The sequence below is a fragment of the Perca flavescens genome, chromosome 10 (assembly GCF_004354835.1).
Source record: "Perca flavescens isolate YP-PL-M2 chromosome 10, PFLA_1.0, whole genome shotgun sequence".
NCBI classification, from domain to species: Eukaryota; Metazoa; Chordata; class Actinopteri; order Perciformes; family Percidae; genus Perca; species Perca flavescens.
This window is the reverse complement of record NC_041340.1, coordinates 31,936,518-31,961,513: the sequence shown is the minus strand read 5'-3', so window position 1 is coordinate 31,961,513 and position 24,996 is coordinate 31,936,518.

Below are 24,996 nucleotides of genomic sequence, written 5' to 3'. Positions count from 1 at the left end.
CCCTTGGGACATAAAAAACCTCCACCAAAGAATCACAACTCAGCGCAGGGAGCGGAGAGTGAAGCCCTGCAAGCATGTCCTCTGCCCCGCTGCATTAGATCCAAACTCCAGCTCCATTGTCCGATATACTCTTTCTAAACACGTTTCTCTGGGACAGTATTCCATTGTACAGACTGGTACGCTGAATTTATGACCGTGGTTCATTTTCAATATCCTTGAAAAACTTCGAAACATTCTTCTTTCTAAAGTACACAGCGTAGCTCGTCCGTGAGATCCTGACACAGCTCCAGCTCATATAGTGGGTGTGTGAAGGGGGAGAGGCCGACAGGGAAGACATCAAACCCGGCCAGCAGCCGGCGCTTGTCACGGCAGATTGTGGAGCTCCTGAAGTCCGACACTGTCTTACCAAATTTGCAATTAGCCATACATTTTCGTAAAACTGCCCATATTTGAGCTATACAAGGTAAAATCGGTTTTGCATTCTATCACCCCTTTAAAACTAAATCAGCCATAGGTGCCAGCTACTGTACTGCTTGTGACCAGCAGATGGCACTGTGACACCATTTATTACCTAGAAGTCCCTCGGCTCTTCTCTCCTTTTCGGCCTCCTCTTCCTCTCACAAACACAAGTATTCTACACAAAAACATGCATCCACTGGGTTTATTGTCCTGGCAAAGCCTTAAACTGATGCAGTTTACACTAACGTAAATAGAATACAGTAACTTCCCAAGTTCCCATCCAAAAGAAGGATGTTTTCACATGAAACGGCAGCTTTTTGACCCATGATTTCAGCCAAAAATCCTCAATTTTGGTAAGAATTCATTGACACATTGTCACAACAATGTCAATGGAATTAATATTCCAATATATTGTTGAGACTTTCACACTTTGTTTTGCAGTGCTTTTCTGTCCTTCCCTTTCCCGTCTCACCCTTTAATGAGATATCATAACACAGAAATGATGTTTGAAGAAGTAAAATATTCCAAGCAAAGAGATGCAGGAGTAGTCCAGTGCATAACATATGTGAATCAGAGATTCCACGTACCGTGCTGAATGGAGGCTCATTCATTTCTAATGAGAGGATCCTCTCGCACATATTACTTATACCAGTAGGTGTTGCACTGGATTATTCATGCAAAAAGTAAATGTATAAATGTATAGATGTTAGCCCTCGCAGTGACTCCGCCACAGCCGCAGCCGGGTTGCAATGAGGCAGCAAGACGTGGCTTGGCATTCACACACACACACACACACACACACACACACACACACACACACACACACACACACACACACACACACACTCAAATTGGGAAGTAACCAGGTATTGTGCGTCATCAGCAAAGCTACGGATAAAATATCCGGACTGCGAGAGAGACAGATGGGTGAGAGAAAAGCGAAGCACGAGAGGAGGAGGGGGAGGAGAGGAAGAAAGAAAGAGGGGGAGGAGAGGAAGAAAGAAAGAGGGGGAGGAGAAAGCGAGAGAGAGCAAGAGAAGAAAACAGATGGAGAGATAGAAAGTGTCACAGAGGGGATAGTTAAATGACATTAATGATGCATTGGTGTGAAGTGGCTGTGAATCTCAACACACTCCCTCTGTTTCTCGTTACCATGGTTGCTGCTGCTGACATACCGATCGCAGAGTGCAGATAATGAAGTAAGGTGTGTGTGTGTGTGTGTGTGTGTCTGACACTGTATCATGGTAAAGAGTTGAGCAGTTTGAATACCCACACTAGCTTGGAAAGTCTGGAGGGAAAATCCCAACTTCAGATATACAATATGGAGCCACACAAATAATGGTTGACAAGGGTTACGCACACACACACAAACACACAACACACAAACACACACACACACCCACACACAGAGGCCTGCAGAGGTAAATGGTAATAAGGAGAGCACTGAATTGATGGTCGTATGAATTAATGTCAGTTACCTTGGCAACCGCAGCTTTTGCGATAAGAAACTAAGAAAGCAAGTTCAGAGAGAACGAGGGAGAGGTGGAGAAGAAACAACAGACAGAGGACAACACAAAAGTCCAGAAATTCAACTCTATTCAATTTTTCATTATCTCAGGACACTTTACAGATAGAGACCCAACAGATTCCCTCAGTCTGTGACCCATCAAGCTGAGTGGTTCAGGTCAGGAAAGGCACGGCATAGATCAGTGCAACAGTTAATGCTTTTTTTTCCATCTTTGGTGCTTAGCACTGGTTGCTGTATTGTTTTTGTGCTTCCCAGAAATCCCCTGTCAATCAAACATTGTGTCTGCGGTGTCTCACTGCAGGGGCTGCTCCTCTCTTTCTATGTCCAAACTGACTGGCTACAGTGAATACACGTTTGTCTCTGCTTTTTGGCCTTCTGCCCTCACTAAGTCAGCATTTTTTAATTTGTAAACCTAATAACGGGCACAAAAAAGACATATAAAAGGAAAGGGAAAAAGCCCAAAAGCATAATATGAGCACTTTAAGGGTTCGACACGATAAAATTGTAATTTGTTCGATGCATGTGTGTGCAGCGGCAGTGGAGTGGCTGGGGATTAATCGCAATCCCTGGCTCCTCCTGTCCTCATGTTGAGGCTGAACCCCAGTAGCTCCCAATGGTTAGGCCTGCGCCTTGCATGGTACTGGAGCTTACTGACATCATTGTGAGTCTATAAGAGGCAATTGTAAAAAAACATGCTCTGGTTTATTGGCATGTCTTTAAACCAATCACAATCGTCTTGGGCGGTGCTAAACGCTGGTATGGATATGCCGCCGCAAAATAGCCTCAGGAACTTGTTTTGGTGGAACATGTGCACGTAGAGAGGCAAGCTCCGGAATTAAAACAGCTGTCGAGTGTGTGATGAGAATTTCACTCAAAAAAAAGATAAATAGAATTTGATTGTCGGGTTTAGCTCTGAGGATGTTTCCCGAAATCGAGCAGAGTTCAGAACGCTTCACAGGGAAAGAGGAAGGGGAGGGACATCCGGCCAAAAATGAGGGACATCCAGCGGAACCTCGTGCGGCACCGGAACTATCCTGTAAATGAAACGTCTTCGATATAGACTAAAGACACACAGAACTTTCACCCAGGAGACAGTGTTTCGTCTCCTGTTTGAAAATGAAAGTAAACGATGAGTTCAACTTACCGGAAGTGAAGTAATGTCTGATTTGAACCCAAACCATGATGTTTTTCGTTGCCTAAACATAACCAAGTAAAACATAACCGTACCGTTTATAAGTAAACATAACCGACTGCGTTTCACAACGTCAACAACATGTTTAAAACTGCAACCGTTACGTTCTCTGGTTTAGAGGACTCGTTGGAAAACATTTAAGTGAAGACGCGGTGCATAAGCTGCACTGTCCTACTGTCAGAAGGTCTGATGAAGACATAAAAATGCCCTATATATTTGACGAAATTACATTCTTAGTTGGGCTGTGATGGAGAGCAGGAGGGGACACAACAGAGATTTAACAGCTGAGACAAAGTGACTGAGCTGTGAAGTATGCAGGCTTCCTTGTACTTATGATTAATGCAAGTTGTCCATTTCGTTCGAGGAGTGCTACAGGTTATCGAGACCACTTTAGAGCTGCTGGGACAGGAGACAGGATGGATAAAGGTACTGAAGAGCAGGTCATTCTGTTCCACGGCATGCCTCACAGATACAGTACATTTTATTATTGATGGGCTTAGAAATACAATGAATGTGATTATCATATATACATAAAATGAAGAATTGGTATAATTTCTTTTTACAGTAAATCCTTCTCATCAGAACAGTAAAAATACCCCCCCCCACCCCCATGAGGAAATGTTCAATATTATTATTATTATTAAAGTGCAATACTATCTTTATAAGGCATATAAATAGCGTTTAACACAATGTACAAATAGCAGCTTCTGATATCACTTCTTTTTTCTTTCTTTCTTATTTGTTATTGTTTTTTATCTGTATGGCAAGTGCGTTTATGTGTGTGTGTGTGTGTGTGGGCGTGAGCGTGCGTGCCTGCATGTGTGGAATGGTAATGTACCGTTTCAAGAGCTGCACAGCCAATTAGGTTGTGCATGGTGCAATGACAATAATGGCATTCTATTATATTTAAATGCATATGCATGCATAGAAGCGAAGAAGATGAGAAAAAGGTCTAATAAAGTGGTTATAAGCTGAATTTCTGCTGTGTGTCAGTATTGATATTTGAGCAGAACAAAATGGACATTTTGTCTATGCAGCAAGTCACACAACAACACAGTAATTTGCCAGCAGCTCAGTGTTTTCTCTGTTGATGTTGCTGTATGTCATATGCACACTGCGAATAATAAAAAGGATTATTTAATCAGGTTCACTTCAAAAGCCTTCCAACATCTCATGCTTTGGTTACTCCCTCTCCTCTTGACGCTTTCATATTTTCAATTCAGGTCAACATTCTTTACATGGATAGAAAAAAACTCCATTTGCATCAAGAAACAAACAAGAAGTAGAAATCAAATGACACATATCCAATACTTCTGTTTTCTAAAAGGATAATTCAACCGCAGTGGATCACATTTACATTAAATTACGTTTGCAGGATGCGGAGACAAACTTTCTACCAACACACTGTATTTCCTCTAGACCAAATGCCGAAGAGAAAAGCAGCATATTTGAAATTAAGGGTAATATATATTTCAATTAGTATGAAAATGAATAGGAGCATTTCAGATTTCAAGCTAAAATGAAAAACACTAAAAGAACGACAAACAAAAAGATTGGTTTTGTGTGTGTGTGTGTGTGTGTGTGTGTGTGTGCGTGCGTGCGTGCGTGCGTGTGTGCATGCGCGCTAATGTCAGGTCAAGAGGACCGGGCCCACAGCTGCATCATGTAATTATGACCCAGACTGTTGTTTACCATCCATCTATCTATCTATTTATCCATCCATCCATCAACCCTCTCTCTCTGTCTCTATCTTTCCCTTGATACATCTGTTCTATTCACCATTCGTTCTACCTTTTTTTACAGAATATTTCAGCCTCTTTCCTTTCTCCTCTCCTTTCATGTCCTTTTTTTCTCTTCTATTCCTAACTGTCTCCCCCATTCTCCACTCCACCTCCAGTTTCTCCTTTTAGCAGCTGAATTTGTCTCTCTTTATTTTTTCCCCTCCTTACTTCTCTGTCAAAATATTTCAAACTTTTCCTGCTCTTCGTCTTCCAATTTACAATTTTTCTTCCCTCACCCCTTCATCTCCGTTGTCATAAAGTCTCCAGCCTTGTCTTTTTTTCCTCCTCCGTTTTTGGCCCCATCTTTGTGCTCCTCGCACTTTACACTGACATTTGAAATGCTCCAGCTTTTATCCAGCAGCTTACAAAAAAAAAACATCTTCCTTCTGATATTTAAGCTCCTTTTACTGTTTGAATATCTAGCAGGATAAGCACACCCAATGTTGCTGAAATGCTGCAAATTATGCAAGCATGCAAAAAATATCCATCAAGTTTCTCCAATGAGCTTCTTTTCTCTCTTGAGAGGAAAATTTAATAACTTCTTATCCCAGACGTCCTCGTACATTAAACCAATAAAACGGATATCTGAACCTTTTTTTGGTTCTCAAAGTTTGTAAACTTTTTGAAAGCTGATAATCAGTTTATTGACTTCTAATTTACGTTTGCTATGGCTCATTAAATTGTATGACTAATCTCAAATTAAGGGCCCAGTTAGGTTCGCTCAGTAATTACTATTAAACTGTGAAATGTCTTGACAAATTGCATGGATCGCTGTGAAATTTGGTAAACATAAGAGTCCCAGATGATGTGTGTTGATGACTTTTTATCCGGTGCAGAAATAGCTCAGAAATTCCATTCCATTTATCCACCACTTCAGTTATATACAGTATATATTTATATAATAAAATACCTAAAAGACCAAAATTACCATCACCTTCTGCTGTACTTTGTTAAATGCTAACATAGTTTAAACCAGGGGTCTTCAACGTTTTTTTAGGCCAAGGACCCCTTAGCTGAAATAGAGACAGAGCACGCACCCCCTACTACATACAGTATATTGTATAAATTGAGTTGCGTATTAAACTGGGCCTACTATACCATGTAGTGCGGCCTAAAACCTTTATACATACCTTTTTGTGGTGGATACAATACTAAGCTATACAAAATTATTGACATTCATATATTTCATATATCATGTTTTAATGTTGAACATACATGTAGCACAGTGAATCCCTAAGCTTAACTATATCTGTGGATGGCTACCTTAGTGGCCAATAAGCCTGTCGCCAATGTTTTTTTTTTTTTTTATTATTTAAATACATTTTAAAAACAATTCACAAATAGGCTGATTTATCTTTGCTAATAATATGTTGGACTCATGTTTATGTATATTTTCAGACTTAAAAAAAAAACAATTAACTTTGGCCACCCCTGCAGTAACTCTGAGGACCATCTAAGGGTCCTGGACCTCCAGTTTGAGATCTCTGGTTTAAACCATAGATTGTATATAAAGATGGACGATGCATATCCAAATTCTTACAGTGTATAAAGTTGATTAATTGATTGATGATTATTATTTTTGGGGCTTTTATGGCCTTTAATTGAAAGGATAGGTTGAAGAGAAAGGAAGGGGAGAGGGGGAATATGGTTCACAAAGCTTAATTTGGCCATCACTAGTTATGGGCATTCAGTTCACAATTCCAATGTGTGATGAGTGTCTCGGAAGCTTTCATTTCCACATACTCCTTGAATTATTTCAATAAAGTGCACACAGACCCTTCATCTGCAACAGTCCCTCTGTGAGTTCACTCTTTAGTATTGATTTGTGCAGGCTGCAGTGTACCCAGGCCTGCTGGTCCATTAGAAAACCCCGTGTTCAAATATAGTTTTGGACAGGACTGGTGCCATCAATTACACTAATGCCACTGAGCTAAAGTTGGTTCCAATCCTATTCAGCCCAGTGTGTGTTCAGCCAATGGCATCTGGCACATTACACACCCAGCTGTGTGTGTGTGTGTGAGTGTGTGTGTGTGTGTGTGTGTGTGTGTTCAGATGTCTGTATGCTTAGGCAGTAAACCTAGTTGCCTCATTAACTCACACACTGTCTTATTGGCCTGGGATGTAAAGACTCAGGTGTGTGTGTGTGTGTAGTGATGTGAATACAGATCATGACTGGTGGGTTTGTAGGGTCATAAAATGTTTGTTATGACTTTTACACTCAAATGAATTTTATTTCATTGTCCTGTCCTGCAACATAAACCAGCTTCATTACACCAGAAGGGTATTTCCATGTGTCCACAACACTGCTTTCTGTTCAGCTCCACTAAATACTTACAATGGTGGAAGTCTGGATCTGCTTTTTTGTTGGTTCTGTGAAACACTTTCCAATGCTTCCCTCGGTGAGAGATGTTACTGCAGCATCACTTAATAATGCTGGTTCTATACATAAAACATACATATTAGTACGCCTTTTCACAAATATGGCTGATGCACCTCGGCGAGATATACATAGGTTCTCACACTTGCATGCAATCTTTTTGCCATACACATGACTTTCTTTTCTGATTAATAATAATTAATAAAAAGTGATATAAAATACTACACCCTACCTAGTCTATATTGACAACGTTTCATTTCCGGGATTGTTCAGGTGCCGCCGGAAATTCTGCCGGATGTTGATGATGCCGGCACCAGGGCTCTGTCTGGCGCTTAGCGTCGCCCAAGATGACTGTGATTGGTTTAAAGAAATGGCAATGAACCATAGTACATTTTTCTCCCATCCCAGAATGCTGTGTGGACTAGCCAGACCCTTCTCCGCAGTGCTGTGGAGGAAGGTCTGGCAATGCGAAACTACCTGCTACTTACTAATTTCCTGGCACAACAGAATTCTCAAATAATGTTTTAAAGCTCATAAAGTTATAATACGTCCCGCCCTAACAGTTGCAACAAAACGGACAGGATAGTGATCGAGACGTCAATAAGGCTCAGTTTGGACACACCCACGCAGGCCTAATAGGATGTCTGCAGGCAAAACCAGTGAAAACACCACTGTGGGTGGACCAAGATGAATGACCTGGGCTGCTTACAAAATCACTCCCTGCCTACTCTATGGTGCTACTGTCATAGCATCGTTTTCTGAATAAATTCTCTAAAAACATTCTTAATATTTCCAGCTACTAAACATCGTCAGCTAAAGAGACAGATATTTCCCTCACCTACTATATGTGTGAATGCCTAGACTGTATGTAAAGATGGACGACGAACCTCCACTTCCTCCCACTGTACAAAAATGAAGCCAGAATCTCTCGGATACGGGCGCTGACATTTTGCGCTGATGACATCATTTGGAGCTAAAGTCTGCACAGTGTTGGAACTGCGAATCAAAGTCCCGCCCATACACCCGCTGTAATCAGTTGGGAGTTAAAGCTGTCAATCATGACATTACACCCTGTTTTTATAGCATCAAAGAGAGCACCACCTACTGTACCGGAGGTGGAGTTACTCCCATTGTCCTTCCCATTCTTCCCTGCTCATGTATACGGGGAGAATTGGTATTACACGGTTATTCTCACCTACCATATGTCTGAATGCCGTAGACTGTAAATAAAGATGGATGACGTGTCTCCACTTCCTCCCACTGTACAAAAGTGAAGCCAAAATATCCCGGATACGCGCGCTGCCATCTTGTAATTTTGGAGCCAGAGTCTGTGCAGTAGTGAACGGGCGGTGGAGCCATGGTATCAAAGTCCCGCACATACATCCGCCCGACCAATCACAGCTATCGCGCAAGTCAATCACAGCTGTCAATCTTGATGTTTCCCCCTGTTTTTATAGCATCAAATAACTAATTAAAACCAGAAGAATGAACACTTGAACAAACATCAACGTGATAAGAACTATCTAAAATGTCAGAAACCATCTTCGTGAAAAGAAATGATTTGACATGTAGTCTACCTTAATTTTTTAGTTTGGGCCATGTCCCATCCACTAACATAAAGGGGGCAGGGTTTATTACCTATACTACAGCCAGCCACCAGGGGGTGATCAAGATGTTTTGGCTTCACTTTTGGGTAGCTGTTAAGCCGTCCATTATTATAAACAGTCTAAAGAATCTAAGAATGGTGTGCCTATGCCTCATGGTTCAGAAGTTATGACAGCAAATATAATGGTGCTCAAATCTCAATGGTTTTTCCACAAAATGTATCAGTCCTTTGTTAGCTGAGGAAACAAAATTGCACAAAATGTCACTAAATCTGTTGAATAGGTTTTGACATACCCTGCTAACTAACAGTCAGACAAACAGACATACACATATGGGACTGAAAACATAACCTCCTTGGCAGATTAAATAATAATACAGAGTAAAATGACCATTTACTGTACTCTAGTATTAAAAGACGTATGCTATTATACGAATCTGACTACTAGAGACAATTTAGTGGCATCATCATTCAGATAGGGGTTGATGCATAGACTGTAAGTGAAGCCAAAACATCTTGGTGTCTGGCTTGAGTATGTGTTATAAACCCCACCCCCTCCAAGTTAGCAGATGGGACACGGGCCAAAATAAAAAATCAAAGTACATGTCAATAGATTTTCTCAAAGATGGTTTCAGACCTTCTAGGTAGTTCTAATCACGCTTCTGTTTGTTCAAGTGTTAATTTTTCAGAAAAGTTTGGTTTTTAATTTGTTTTTTTATGCTATAAATACGGATTGAAGCGTCATAATTGAGAGCTGTGACTCGCGATTGATTGGGCAGATGTTTGGGCGGGACTTCCATACTCCACCGCCCGATCACTGACTTTGGCTCTAAAATTACAAGATGGCAGCGCCCGTATCCGGAATATTTTGGCTTCACTTTTGTACAGTGGGAGGAATTGGAGACATGTTGTCCATCCAACTATATACAGTACAGTAACACATAGTAGGTGAGAATCTTTTTCTCTCCATGATGATTATTTTAAAGTAAGAATAACAGCTATTTTTGATACTCTCACTTTAAAAAGCCATGGTAATGAATAAACAGTTTGATTACATTAGCTGACTACTGTTATTATTGTGAAAACTAGGCAAAATAAGATTTTTCCAAAGAATGTGAAAAAAAATATATTGTGTGAATGAAAAACAAAACTGAATGTGCCTTAGCATCAACACAGTCATCAGTTAATTTGCATAACCATTCACACTATGTGCCTTTTTACCTACAGCAGTTTGAGTTTTCACCGTCCTAATGTTTCTCTGTCGCTCATGTTTATTCATTATAATTCATGAGTCATCACAGTAGTTTGTTTGTGTTTTGTAAGACAGGCCTCAGTTGTTGTGGGAAACAAAGACAAGAAACTTCCACCTTTCATGAAACTGAAATCTCATTAGCAGGTTTGAAAGCCCACGGATATGTGAGTCATAGCATCGCACAGGAGAGTCATTGACTCACCCGCTCATTAATGATCCTGCTCGCTGAGTTTATTCTCAGGACACTGTTTCCGGAAGACAGGAAGTCCCCAAAACAGTCTTAAAGTCCACTTCCCAGCAGACTCTGATTAGGCATCCTCTGTCAGGTTGCATTTGTGAGTTGTGTGTGTTCCTCCCCTAATCTGTGAGTAATGGAAGTGATCGCTGATGTTGTCACCCTGGCAACATGGGCACAACACACACATCAACAGGCATTCAGAAACACACCGATATGTTCTTGAGAAGAGAAAATGTCTGTCTTCTCAGTCAGTGCGTTTACATGTTACACAGTTTACAATTACTGATATTTGGGTTAAGGCAATAACCCGGTTTCTCAAACGCCATCTAAACGTAAAGTAGGGCTGAATCATCATTGCAATACAAATGTGGGGAAAGGCTATGACATATCGTGGAAGACACTCAGAGATTTTGTTGTGTTTTAGCAGAATACTAAAAGCAGCAGAACTGAGTACACTTTAGTATCTATTTATCGCAAGTAATATCGTTTTTGCGATATTCAACAACATTAATATGATATTTTCCTCAGCAGCCCTGAATCAGAGTTCTCATACCTTGGTTACCAGACCTAGATAACTCCTTTAGTAGTCTTGCATTGCTAGACCCTCCTCCACAGTGCTGTGGAAAAGCGGAAGGTAACGGACATCCAACCGAAAAGAGGAACATTCAGCGGAATTTCTATCGGCAACGATGAAGTGTGGGGTAAGCTCGGGTCTGCACATCTTCCACAGGTTATACCTGCCCCTCCCCACTCCTCTGCAGTGCTTTTTGACCCGGAAATAGAAGAGAGCGGTTGGAAGCAATGGCCCCAAAAACAACAGCAACAACACAACCTTCAAACCTTAAAACCCACTGAGGACTTCGCCATGGCAAGTACTATCACGAAGACCCATTTCTGGACAGACGAGGAGTCCACGTTCTCCCCGCTTTCCAAGTTGTTGTGATTTGGACAAAGGTCAGCCAGAAGAAAAAGCCTTATTCAGAGCAGTTGTACGTTGGCAGCTCGCCATCTACTGTACCGGAGGTAGAGTTACTCCCGTCATTCTTCCTATTCTTCCCCCGCTCATGTATAGTGTGAATGTGTATGTGTGAATGCACACTTGAACAAACATCAGCGTGATAAGAACTACCTAAAATGACAGAAATCATCTTTGAGAAAAAATTATTTTTACACGCACTTAGATTTTATTTAGGGAGTAACCGGGTTCACAGTTCCTGCCGTGCATAGAAACCGCAATGAGTGACTCTCATCTTCCTCCCTCTTTCTATTTCTGTCTCCTCCCTCTCTCACCATGCTTTGCCCTGTGTGCCCTTACACTAATAAGCTCTTATCACTAATATGGATAACACAATATTTGACGGTGAGCTACTAAGCCAAGATACCTGGCAGATTTGCCTCACAGAACACATTCAGGTGATAATCACAGCAAGGGAAAATCCATCCACTTCTTTAATCCCAGCCAGGATTCTGATCACATTAGGATGCCTGCAAATTTAAATATGCTGGCATTCCAAGTAATACATTTGTATCACACTCTATCTAACATCATTCATAAATAGGGGCTGCAACAAAGAATAGTGCCACTTCTATTATCCTGCTGCACCTGGCCTAAATGACGACACCTGGCCTAAAGGAAGGGCTGTGCACAGCACTACGTTACTGCACCTTCACTAGTGCAGGTCATTACAATATCGAGTCAAAGATGCTGGGTTCCAACACCTTGGGTTAACAGAACATTATAGAAACAAGACACGGGACACCTCCGTTGGTCTTGAGGAGCTGCAGCATTTATTTGTGTTCAAACTGAAAACTGTAGCTACTCTACATTCACTTTATTCCCCGTCTTTTGGTCTGTTTTTTTCTTTTAACCTTTTGCGTATCTCAGAGTATCTCAGCGGACCTCTGCTGTTCTGCTCAGCTGGGAGCTACAATGTTCACCGTTCATCTGCCCAAACCGCCATGACACAGAGCGGGATTTAAATCCGCGAACTGTCTTTTTACCAACGTCCATAGGACAGATCAAACGCCCCATACAGACGGAGGAAGCAGTCACGGCAGGGTGGCTGAGGCGTGACAATCCAGAAATTCAATTTACTTGGAGTGTGTGTCAACATGCCGGCACTGTTAGGGATTTTACATAATAGAAATAATTGGTGCCGGTGTTTTGATGCGCTATCAGCTACAATTGCTTAAAAAGTGAATAGCTCAGCTCCCATAGAAAATGAATAGGGGCGAGCTACGCTTCGAGACGCATGCTTTTTTTCCCTCCCAAATCCAACATGACTACCATTAAGGCCTTCTCTGATAAGCTATAACTACACACAAAGGAAGCCAGACACTTGGCACAATCCTGTGCCACCGGCTGCTCCCTTAGTGATACAAGTCACTGCCGCTCCAAAAAGCATTTTGGCTCTATGTTTGTAAACCATCTAATTCTTTTCTCATTGTTGACAGAAAAATCTCTTTTGTTGAAACACCAAACAGGGATTTCAAGCATGTCAAATATTGACAAAGACAGTGAAAAAAAGAAAAGGAGAGCATTATTCATCTGACACAAGGCTCAGGATTACAGAGAGGAAGGCTATCTGTGTGTCTATGTGTGTGTGTGACTCTTTCCCTTTATCTGGATGGAGATATGTCTCTTAAAAGACACGTTCGCATACAGAATGATAAATAATCGCGGGCTCACAGCTTTATCTCACAAGTGAGACAGCTTGCAGCAGCTCTGGTTATTAATTGTAATGATTCCGCTGAACCTGTCAGAGTTGCTTAGCAGTTTGGTAAAATAGAAGGATCTCTCTTCCTGTGAGGCTATGGAAACAACGTATTTCGTAAGCACAGGACAGAGGGGCTAATTCAAACAGACAGGTAAAAGATTGTGATGCTTTTCCGTAAACGAATGGATTGCTACATCTTCATACTTTGGATAATGCTATTTTAATTTGATACCAAGCTATCATAGTGGATATATATATAAAAGGTTTGCCTCATCACATTGTATAGGATTTTACGGTCTATCATTGGCGTGCTATCTTTACCAACACACCATTTTAATTTGCTCATGATCGGACAAAGCTTCGCAGCCACTTGCAGGCTGTACAGTAGATGATTGACGCTTCTCACCTTTACTCGTACTCGCATTGCCAGACCTATCTCCACAGCGCTGTGGAGGAAAGTCTGGCTACACCACACATACATTCTAGGATAGGAGAAAAATACGCTCTGGGTTGTTTGCATTTCTTTAAACCAATCACAATCAGAGCTAAGCTCCGGACGCAGCGACGGTGGCTCTGCAAAATAGTCTTGTTTTGGTGAAACATCGGCACCCCGCAAAAAAAACCCCGCCACGTACAATATTAAATGAAATTAACTGTTTACACAATACAGTAACGTAAACTATATAAATTAGCTGGATACTTGCTCTTTGTATCGCAGTGTGTCTCCAACTGGTCCTAAAACATTCCAGTTACAGAGTAAATGCTGTAAAATATTCTTTGTTTGTTTGTTACAATCACTCCCCGAAAGAACCAAGCAGATCCAAATTTTCTTCCTAACCTGCCATTTTCAGTGTTTAGGGACATCTGCCACATGAGCCACGCGCCTCATGTCAGGCAGTTCTTTGGAAATGTACTTCCATTTATCCAGACCACTTATACATTAACACTAGTGATAAACAAAAATAAGCTTTGTGAATCATTTTCTTTATTTTCTGAGCCCACTAGATGGTGTTCTTGGTTTAAAGAAAAATCCTGAAGGAATGGCAATTCAGTGTGCTTTCAAACCCGTTGCAGAGAGAGAGAGAGAGAGAGAGAGAGAGAGAGAGAGAGAGAGAGAGAGAGAGAGACATCTAGTGGGCTCAGAAAATAAAGAATTTGTTGTTCACAAAGCTTCATGAAGCTTAATTTAGCCATCACTTATTAATACAAAGCCTTTCTAAACCTGATTGGTTGCTCTTTGGAATTTTTGATGATCGTGTGGAGAACAGACGAGACCAGTGAAGTGAGTGAATACTGGACATCAGTCAGTTCACCAGAAACACGACTCCTAATGAATGCTAATGTTGCTGTGTTTCTGCTGGATTTGTAGGTAATTGTTTGTTAAGATGTTCCTATCAACTTTATAAAGTGATAATCTGTCAGTGTATTGTCTCCAAGTGGCTAAAAATATATGGTGCTGGTTAAATGGACTCCCAGATGATGCTTTCCAGACTTACTCCCACACATAGGATGTAAATGGACTGTATTTATATAGCACTTTCACATTCAGGTTGCCACACAAAGCGCCACCTGCTCTCAGGTAAACTTTCACACACATTTACACTCCAACGAACAGCTCCAGGGGCAACTCAAGGTTCGGTGTATTGCCCAAGGACACTTTGACATGGGATTGAACCACTAACCTTCCAACTGGCAGGAGAACGCTCTACCACTAAGCCACAGCCACTTGCACCAGTGTGCCGATTAAGCTTGAATTTGAAAAAACTCAAAACAAATCGGCTGACAGAAACAAATAGACTGCACACATTTCTACTGGGATTGTCTTGTTTTTCTACAAACAAAAAAATATAATTTTTGTCTAATCATATACAATATTTGTGCATATCTGTATCTCTCTGCCATGTGCGAAATGTACATTGTAATGCAACATAGTATGTGTTATAAGTAGAGTTAAGATCCACAAGACACTCTGTTTTCAGGGAAATTGATAACACCCATATACTGTAGCTCCAACATAAACCAAACCCTGCGGTCTGTTTTTTCTGAGTGCAAAAAAATTGAAATTGGAAATACAGTTTATGCTGTAGGCAATAATATCTCAATAAGATTTAAAAGGCTGATTTATTGGCAGTGGAACACTCTGCTGCTACTGCAAATCAACTGAGTGAGGAGCATCATGAATCCTAAGTCTTCTGTCCCAAAGCCACAATTGGCTTGGCACAGTAAGTGTGTGTGTGTGTGTGTGTGTGTGGTGTGTGTGTGTAAGTGTGTGTGTGTGTGTGTTTGTGTGTGGTGTGTGTGTGTGTATGTGTGTTCGTGTGTTTTGTGTTTGCGTGTGGAGAGAAGAATATAAACTGGCCAAAGCACTGTCCCAGTAGAGTCACTGAAGACTTTCGACTCAAGCCATTGAGTCTAATTATAATTTCATCTGGGGGCTGTAGATTTAGAAGGAAGAAGCTACTCACACACATACAGCACTCGCATAAGAACACACAATTGATGCGTCGTCCAATGGTTCAGCTCCTTTGATGCTGGACATCTGTTCTGAGGATTTGGTTCATTTCATTGTCATTGGCAAATAGGAACACACATACAAAAGTGAATAAATAAGCACACATTCACTTACATACAGACAGAATACTAACAGATAACAAAAACAGCTTAAGATTCAAGTCACCAGAGTCATGGTCAGATGATAAAAAACTTATTTTGTTCAAATATTGGCAGAGCTGGTGCTATGCTGGATTAAAGTTAATTATGTCTTTAAAATAAATTACCTCCCTTAGTACAGAGCTGCTTTCAGTACTTGGAACTAACTGGTGATATCCAGCACAACCCAGTCTCACAGCAGTTTGTGAAATAGTCACGTAATTGAATCGATTTGTGTACATGGACACATTTTACCTGTTTTTTTCATGACGCTCAGCTCGTTTTTTTTTTTTTAAACAAATGTATTTCAATCGGAAGCATCTTTCAGGTTTTTTTTGTCAGTCGGAACTACAGCTTAGAAGCTGTATTGCTTTGCTATTATTGGTATTTGTAGGACTATAACGGCTAAATTAATCAACATTTATTTACGAGATGTTGTCATGGTTTGATATTTAATTCTTTTAATGTTATTGTATCGGTCTTATTACCAGGGCAGCTGGATTGCTCTGTTGTTTTAGTGATACTTAAAAAACTGTAATTTTAATGATATCATTTAGGTCTTATTACCGGTGAAATATTAAAGTATGCTGACAGAACACTACGGTATGAGCGGAGCGCATTCAAAGTCCATATCCCACAATGCAATATGTTCATTCATTTCAGAGAACAGCAAGCAGGCAGCTCTTTAACGCCAGTGTGTGTTCAATGTACATATTAAATGAATCATTTTATCACCAGCAACCGTGGGACAAGTTGCTCCGTTTTTCCAGTAAATTTTGCACCGTAATAACGCATACCCAATCCGCGGGGATCTCCAGAAGTGACGTAGTAATTATCGCTCCTCAAGTCTGCGTACAAGAATCAATAGATTAAATTACGTGACTACTTCACAAACTGCTGGTTGATAAGGGAAGGCGCATGGCACGGATGTCAGGCTTGATCTCAGGACATCAAGGGCCATCTGCCTGCAGATTTAGACCTGCTGCAGTTTGCATACAGAGCTAACCGCTCAACTGAGGAAACTATCTCCACTGCACTCCATCTCACCTTGTCACACATGGAGGAAAAAGACACCTATGCCAGGCTCCTCTTTGACTTCAGCTCAGCATTTAACACTATCGTTCCACAATAGTTAGTGGAAAAGCTGAGGTGTTTGGGGGTGGACTCTGGCACATGCAGCTGGACCCTTAACTTCCTGTTGCAGAGACAGCAGAGAGTCAAGGTGGACAGACGCACTTCAAAAACCATCTTGGTGAGCACAGGGTCACCTCAAGGCTGTGTCTTGAGCCCCCTGCTGTTCAGTAGGGGTGGTACGGTTCACTTGTCTTGGTTCGGAGCGTGTGTGGGTCGCACAGTTCGTCAGTACACTGTTAATGTGTTACTGCCGTAGTACCCACTTTCGACACTTACCGGAAATGACAAGCGGGATGAGCGTGACGAACGCAACACATGGCAGCGGATTGGACAAACGCGTCACGTGGGTCTCGCTGCTCCCGAATTCCAAAACAGACTCTAATGGCGGCTCGTTCAGAATACGATCTCGTATTTTACAAAAATAGTTCACCGAAACGTGTTTCTGAAAACATTTTAAGCGAGAAATATGCCGTGCAGTTGCTGAATCTGTCTTCAGTTCAGGTCAACAAAGGTCAGTTTAAAAGATTTTCGTCAGATTTTGAGAGACGCCGAGCCGACCCCTCCTCAAGTGGAGTGCATGGATGTATTAAGAGAACGGTGGAGTGTGCAGTGCTGCATGTCACGTCACGTGTATGAATGGCAAGTGAGAGAGATAAGGAAGGCTGCCCGGAGTTGGGGGATGCGCCAGCGTCATATAAGTCTGGTGTGTGGGAACATTTTTATATATAATATGCATAAGTATATTTCTGGAGTGTTCAAGATTAAAAGAAAAAATAACAACAAGAACCATACAGAACCTAAAACCGTGATACGAACCGAACCGTGGCTTTTGTGAACCGTATCCCCCCTACTGTTCAGCCTGCTCATCCATGACTGCTCTGCCCGTTTTAACACCAATCATATCATAAAGTTTGCTGATGACACGACACTGGTGGGTTTGATCAGCAATTATGATGTGTCTACATACAGAAAGGGAAGTAGAGGAGTTAACATCATGGTGCAGCTTCCACAACCTCCACCTAAATGTCGACAAAACAAGGGAGATGGTCATTGACTTCAGGAGGGCGTTAACACATCATCACACGCCACCGACCATTGGTGGCACCGCTGTGGAGAGAGTCAACAGCATCAAGTTCCTGGGGGTCCACCTGGCGGATGACCTAACCTTCTCCACCAACACCACGGCCATTGTCAAGAAAGCCCACCAGTGGCTCCAATCCCTCCGGTGTTTGAAAAAGGCAGGTCTACCCACCATCCACCTTACCACCTTCTTCTGTACAGAGGCACTGAATCTGTTATAACATATGGCCTCTACTCCTGGTTTGGCGGCTGTAAGGCCCTGGTGAAACACCAACTGAACAGGATTGTAAAGACAGCCAGCAAGATCATCAGTGCCTCTCTCCCCTCCCTGCTGGAGATCTACAACCAGCGGTGTGCTCACAGGGCCACCATAAAAGAACCTTCCCACCCTTCCCACGGCCTTTTCTCCCTCCTTCTGTCTGGGAAAAGATACAGGAGCCTCCGCTCCAGATCCAGCAGGATGCTGAACAGCTACTTTCCACAGGCTCTTAGGATTTTAAATGGACTGTGGTCCCTCCCACTGCCATGCTTCCCTACTGTGCGGCTACCTGCCTGAACACACTTTGTTTGGACTAAACACATGACCGCATTGCACTTTAATTTTACATACTGTGCTGCTATTCTGCGCAAGCTGCTACTCTCCACTGCACTTTAATACTCTGTGCCCCAGCTCCTCCTATACATCTATATGCTGTATTTTATGTGTTTTTATTCTTATTTCCTTGTTTTATACTGACACAAGCTGGGGGAACAATATTGCATTTTTTGTATGTACGGAAGTACACATGAAAATGACAATAAAGTAAATCTTGATTCGTTGAGCCAGACTAGACCCTAACTAGGTTGTAGCCGGGTTTAAGACGATGATAAGTAAGTAGTCTTGCACTGCCAGACCTATCTCCGCATCGCTTTGTCAGTGCTAGAGTATAGTCTGGCTGCACGAGTTAACATTCTGATATAGGGGAAAAAACATTCTGGGTTGTTAGTATTTCTTTAAACCAATCACAATCGTCTTGGCTAAGCTCCAGATTCTGCGCACACTTTTAAGATAGATAGCGGAGATAACGGAATGGGGAGGATAATCACGCGTCAAATGTCAGGCTTTACACCCACAATGTACATCAAGTAAGCCAGACTAATACTAAAAGTAAGTGAATTCTTCATTGAATGAGATTTCATTGAGTTTTTATAGAAAGGGAGTGAATTTATCTGACAATACTGTTTTTTCTTTAGTTTTGCTGTTTACAGTCAACCAGTTGATGTGGAATGGACTATTAAAGTGAATCAGAGGAATGTTATTTTCTGATTTCATGGCGGTTTACGTTCTAATGCACAAATAAATACACCCACACCTCCTTGGTGTCTGTATCAGACGCAGAGGGTGTGACAAAACGGCAGTATTGGGAATGAGAATGGGCTGCACACACTGCACGCTTTTATTAGATGGTGGTTACACACGCAAGTGGGACCCAAAGGCTTTTTGCTGACACCCATAAACGTCCCTAACCCTACAAAAATAACACTGTTGTTCCATGCTGGATTTTCAAAGTTTCAGAAAGGGATGTATGTTGTATATTGCATATCCATCAACTTACTTACACCTCCCTACGTGCTGGCATTTGCAATGCCCACTTATTCTGCACTTTATATAGCATATTTTATTCTGTATTCTTGTACTGTATTGAATGTGAAACTATTTGTTGTCTTGCACGCCTACGCTTTTCTTGGCCCGGTTGCCGTTGCAAATGAGAACCTGTTGTCAATGGCCTACCTGGTTAAATAAAGGTTAAATAAATATGATGGCACTGAACCCTCATTGGAAACACACAACAGTAACGAAGCAGAGGCAATTTAAAGTAAGTCTCTAGACCCCAGCGTTCCAGAGATATTCTAAAAATACTTAATAAGAGTACCTGCTGTATACGACATAGCCAATAGTGAAAAGGCAAACAGATGAACTGATAAACAAAAAATCAAATCCTATGCATTGGGCATTGAGAGAAGGAGACAAAGCGAGAACGGAGAGAAACATGGATAATTGTGATATATAAAAATTGAAATATTGATATCATGTTAAAAATGCACATAATAATCCAGCACCTCTCAAATATTTTCTCTAATGCATGGTATATCACGACACCCCCTACTTCTTATGTACCCCACCCAAACATCCTTTACAACTCGCTGAACTCTGTCCTCCCTGCAGTTGTTCGTAGCACCCAGTAGATGAGTAAAGTGTCTGCTTGCTTGTTAGTGTATCTGAATGAGCATTACAGTGTATATGTGTGTGTGAGTGTGTGTGTGTGTGTGTGTGTGTGTGTCTTTTGTGTTCCAAACAGCAGCGTTTGAAGAGCTCCAGGTAATTACTGCCTCCCTCTGCTCTCGCCACAGGAAATACACTTCATTAGAAACAGGGCCTCCAACGTCGACTGTGTGTGTGTGTGTGTGTGTGTCTGTATGTGTGGGGGGCTCTGCTGTGAGAACAATGCTGTCTGGGGAAAACACCAGTTGTCTACTTACTAGCCGAGGTTGAGTTTAGTGTGTGTGTTGAGCAGTAAGAAGAGGAATCTGGGGGAGGGCCTACTGGTGTGTGTAGCACTTAGCGTTGATAAGGCAGTTCGAAAGCTTTGCTCTTGAGAGTTGCGGCCAGAGGCACCGCAAGCCAAAGTGTTCAACTGTCACTGACTTTGTCTTCATTTTGAAAACAGCACACCCTTTTGTTTCAGGTTGGGTTGTAGTTGGGTAGTTGCAATGCCATACAGAAGATAAAACAATGGGACATGGTTCTTTTCCAAGACAAAGCCATGTCTTGTGTGATATATTTTTTTTTATCCAAATGGAAGTCAGAGGTGGTTAATGCTTTCTTTTGTGGTTCACAATTCCTTTAACCACAAATGTCTATGTCCATCTATGTACAATAAGGCTGTGTTCATTTTTGGTTTTTTTATAGGAAGCAGCTCTGTGCAGTTGACAGAAATATTACAACTAAAAGAAATACTTGGCTGATAATCCATCTTTTATGTATCAAATCCCCCTGTTGGCTTGAATCACAATCTTTGTGCAGTACAGTAGCTGTAGTCAGCATGGATTCACATTCAACAGTTACAATGGATTCTATTGAGTTCCCTCCATTCTCCCTGCCATACACCACAGCGAAAATTAAACTCAGATGACCCAATGTTGCTCCAACTTTTCACACGAGTTGACTTGACATTTACACACGTGACTGCTTCAATAGCCTTACACAGAAATTAGTCTGGTGGGCAGAGGTGATAAAGTAGGAATAGGAAGTAAATTGTGAGGTGCAGAACTGTCCGATACAACGATATATTTTATCCAAACTATATAAATGTCTATCATGTATATTTTGTTATATTGTTTTTATCAAAATGTCGAAAAACCAGCAGTCAAACAGCATCAGGCTATATTTACGTCAAGACGATGCTTTATATTCTGATCCTTGCACATTATGTTAATTTTGCACTAAAGTTATTAATAAAATGAGAAAATACTCAATACTTTCAAGTATTTAATTCACACAGAAATAGGCTTTATTATGTGGTTATTTCATACAGACTATTTATTACATAACCAGAAAACATGCTATATCGTAATATTTATCATTATCGAGATATGAAATTATCTATATATCAGCATAGAAGATTTTGACCATATTCTCCATCCCTATATTACAGGCATACTAGGCTGCCTGATGGTTATCAGTTGGTCATTGATAACATTTTGGATCTCTTTATGATAATGTGATCGTGACAATGATATTTTGATGCTCAGTATTAAGTAATTTAGAGAGCATGTGATGCCCCGTGCTTTACAACATGTGAATTTGTGTCAGTGTCATAAGTGTGGTCTCACGGTAGAAGCTAATTTGGCCATACATCATGCTCAGCACACACAATACCAGCTATAATAGCAAAGTAGTAAATAATTCATCAAAGAGCAGAGTTTCTGTGATGAGAACAGACGAGTTGTCGGTAGAAACTCAACTTTCCAGATTGCTGTAAAAAAAACTTTCCCTCCTGCTTTTGCCCCTTTAACGCATCTGTGCTTAGATTAGGTTTGATCCATCTAAAACTTGAAGTACAATCAGCGGTTCACCCATGTGTGGGAAAGCACTGAAGCACAGGGCAGAACTGTGGTAGGCTACATAACTTTGGGGGATTAAAAACCACAGAACAATCAACGTTATTTCCACTGTGGCTTACTACTGCAAGATAGGACAAGGCAAAACCACTGAACAATTTGTAGAGACAAACCAAAACATGGGACACTGCAGCACTCAATTTATCACTCTGATTTGTGGCATCCTGTTTTCCTGCGGGTATGACTATCAAAACCAAGTTAAGCAGTATAAAAATATAATATTCTACCGGCCCATAGATTATGTAATTATACTATTCTGAGAAGTATTCTAAAAACATGATTGGTGCATTTTATTTTTCCTTCAGTCATTATGCAACATCTTTCAACATGCTGAGCAGCAGATACATGTCCAAATAAAGCTTCATGAACCATTTACTTTATTTTCTGAGCCCACTAGATGGCGCTCTCTGTTCAGTCTGAAAAGCACACTGATTTGCCATTCCTTGAGCCATTTTTCTTTAAACCAAAAGGCCCCATCTAGTTGGGTCAACAAATTCAACTGGTTCATGAAGCTTCATTTGGACATCACTAGAGATAACGTTAGCTTAATTAGCTTGCTAGCTAGTGATGGCCTAATGAACTTCATGAAGCTTTGTGAACCATTTTCTTTATTTTCTGACCCCACTAGATGGCGCTCTCTGTTCAACAAAGGGTTGAAAGCACACTGAATTGCCTTAAGCCTTTTTTTTAAAACCATTCTAGTGTGCTCCGAAAATAAAGAAAATGTTTCACAAAGCTTCATGAAGCGTCATTTGGCCATCACTATTATTTCAGCCGGAAAAATTGACAACTGCCTACTAGAAATGAAAATCTTTTGTCTACTTCTCTCTGAAATGAAGGACCCATGTTTTAAAAATGACAAAAAAGTGTTTATCTGCCTCTGTTATTGTAAACTGCACCATTATGTGCCAGGCGAGGATGGAGAGCTTGACAGGCATGGGGAACAGTAGGGATGGGAATCGAGATCTGGTTCCGGTTAAAAAACGATTCTATAATTGTCGGATCTATCTAAATTGTACGCCTCCGATCTATTATCGATGCCGGCATGTTGTTGTTCTGACAGTTACGCATTGCAAAAAATTACGTCAAACTCACGCGTCTACACTGCTATGCTGAGGGACTCATGGCGGAGCATGGAAGAGAGCAGAGAGAAAGAAACGGTCCAACTGGTGGCTTCATTTCACAAAGGAAGATTACAGCAGTGCTCCTTCAGTGCTGTGACATGAATGAAATTGCCGCCGTTGCACTGAGTAGCCTGTACATATTGAATCCTCCATTTCACTCTCCATAGCTCAGTAGAAAATCCAACACAAACTCCCCTCAGCTCACATGAAGCTGTGAGTGCCTGTTACCTACCTCTATATTTCTTTTTGAGAATGCTCTCTCTATATCCCTCACCCTCGCCTCTGTGAAAGGGGATGTCCAGATGTCTACATTATTCTCTTTCTCCCCTTGAGCTCTCAGCAGGAAATATATGAGCTTCCCTGTCATTATTTTTAATCTGCCTCTTCCAGTTCTCACCCTCTTGTTCTGATTGGACAGATTTGTGGACAGATTACCCATGTGACCCCTTGAGCATGGTTCATCATTGGACAAAACCCCCTTATCTTCCTCCTTATTCCATCCCGATTGTTCCTTACTTTTTGATGGTTTTCTTCTCTTTACACAATAAATTGTTGCAGTTGGCCAATGACCACCACAAATACCATAACCTCAGTCCAGTACTGCTGAAACAAAGTAACTATAGGTATGGTAAGATGTAAAAAGAAATATGCTATCTGATAATTTTCTTGCTGTAAACAATTTCACTGAATACTGTAGTGGTATCAGTAAACATTGCACCATGACATACACAATGAAGCACCTTTAATTATGTGGGTGTCAGGTTGTTGACTGTTAGCAGAGTGTAATGTAATGCAGCAGCGATATGAAAACGCTTACCTCTGAGAGAGTCAGATAATGACAACGCAGAAACGCTGATAAAACCAAATGGATGCTCACTGTGATGGATGATTGAGCCGGGGCAATTTTTAAATCTGTCTCTATTTTCATTCTGCACAACTGTAAACACATTCTCATGAAAGTCTAGGACTCAGATCCAACTGCATCCCAACCTGTGCTAATTATTTACCTGGGTGAGGTGAGGCTGCACGGTTGTCCCTTCTGGTTAGATGTGCAGCAATAGGCCAATAACTTTGACAGCAACTACGCAAAGTTACCAGTTTACTAAAAACCACCTACAGTCCAATGCAATGCACTACAACAACCCTGTTATAAATCCTCTCTTTGTAACGGACAGCACTAGATGGCGCTCTTTGTCTAAAGAAAAAGGCTCAAAGAATGGCAATTCAGTATGCTTTCAACCCTTTGTTGAACAAAGAGCGCCATCTAGTGGGCTCAGAAAAAGAAGAAAATGGAAGCTTCATGAAGCTTCATTTGGCCATCACTAGTTTATAATGTCACATGGAAGTATGTGTTACATGGACAATGCGTCACAAAGTGGGAATCCTAAGTCTTGTAGCTGTAGTTATGTTGGACTGCATTAAAGGTTGTTTTTTTTTGTCCACCCTTTTGGTGTAACCATTTATAGAAATAAAGTTATAAATATAGAAGTCCAACTAACCAGGATATCAAAAACACAACATAACAAAAATCTGATATTGTTGTTAACTAAACGTAGCATTTCTCCTAGCCAATATGTTGTGTAATATCTCTCTGCTAAGGCCTTATTTTAAAGTCAGTTTGTGTGTGTGTGTGTGTGTGTGGCACACACACACACACACACACACACACACACACACACAGAACAGTGCTGACACAGCAGA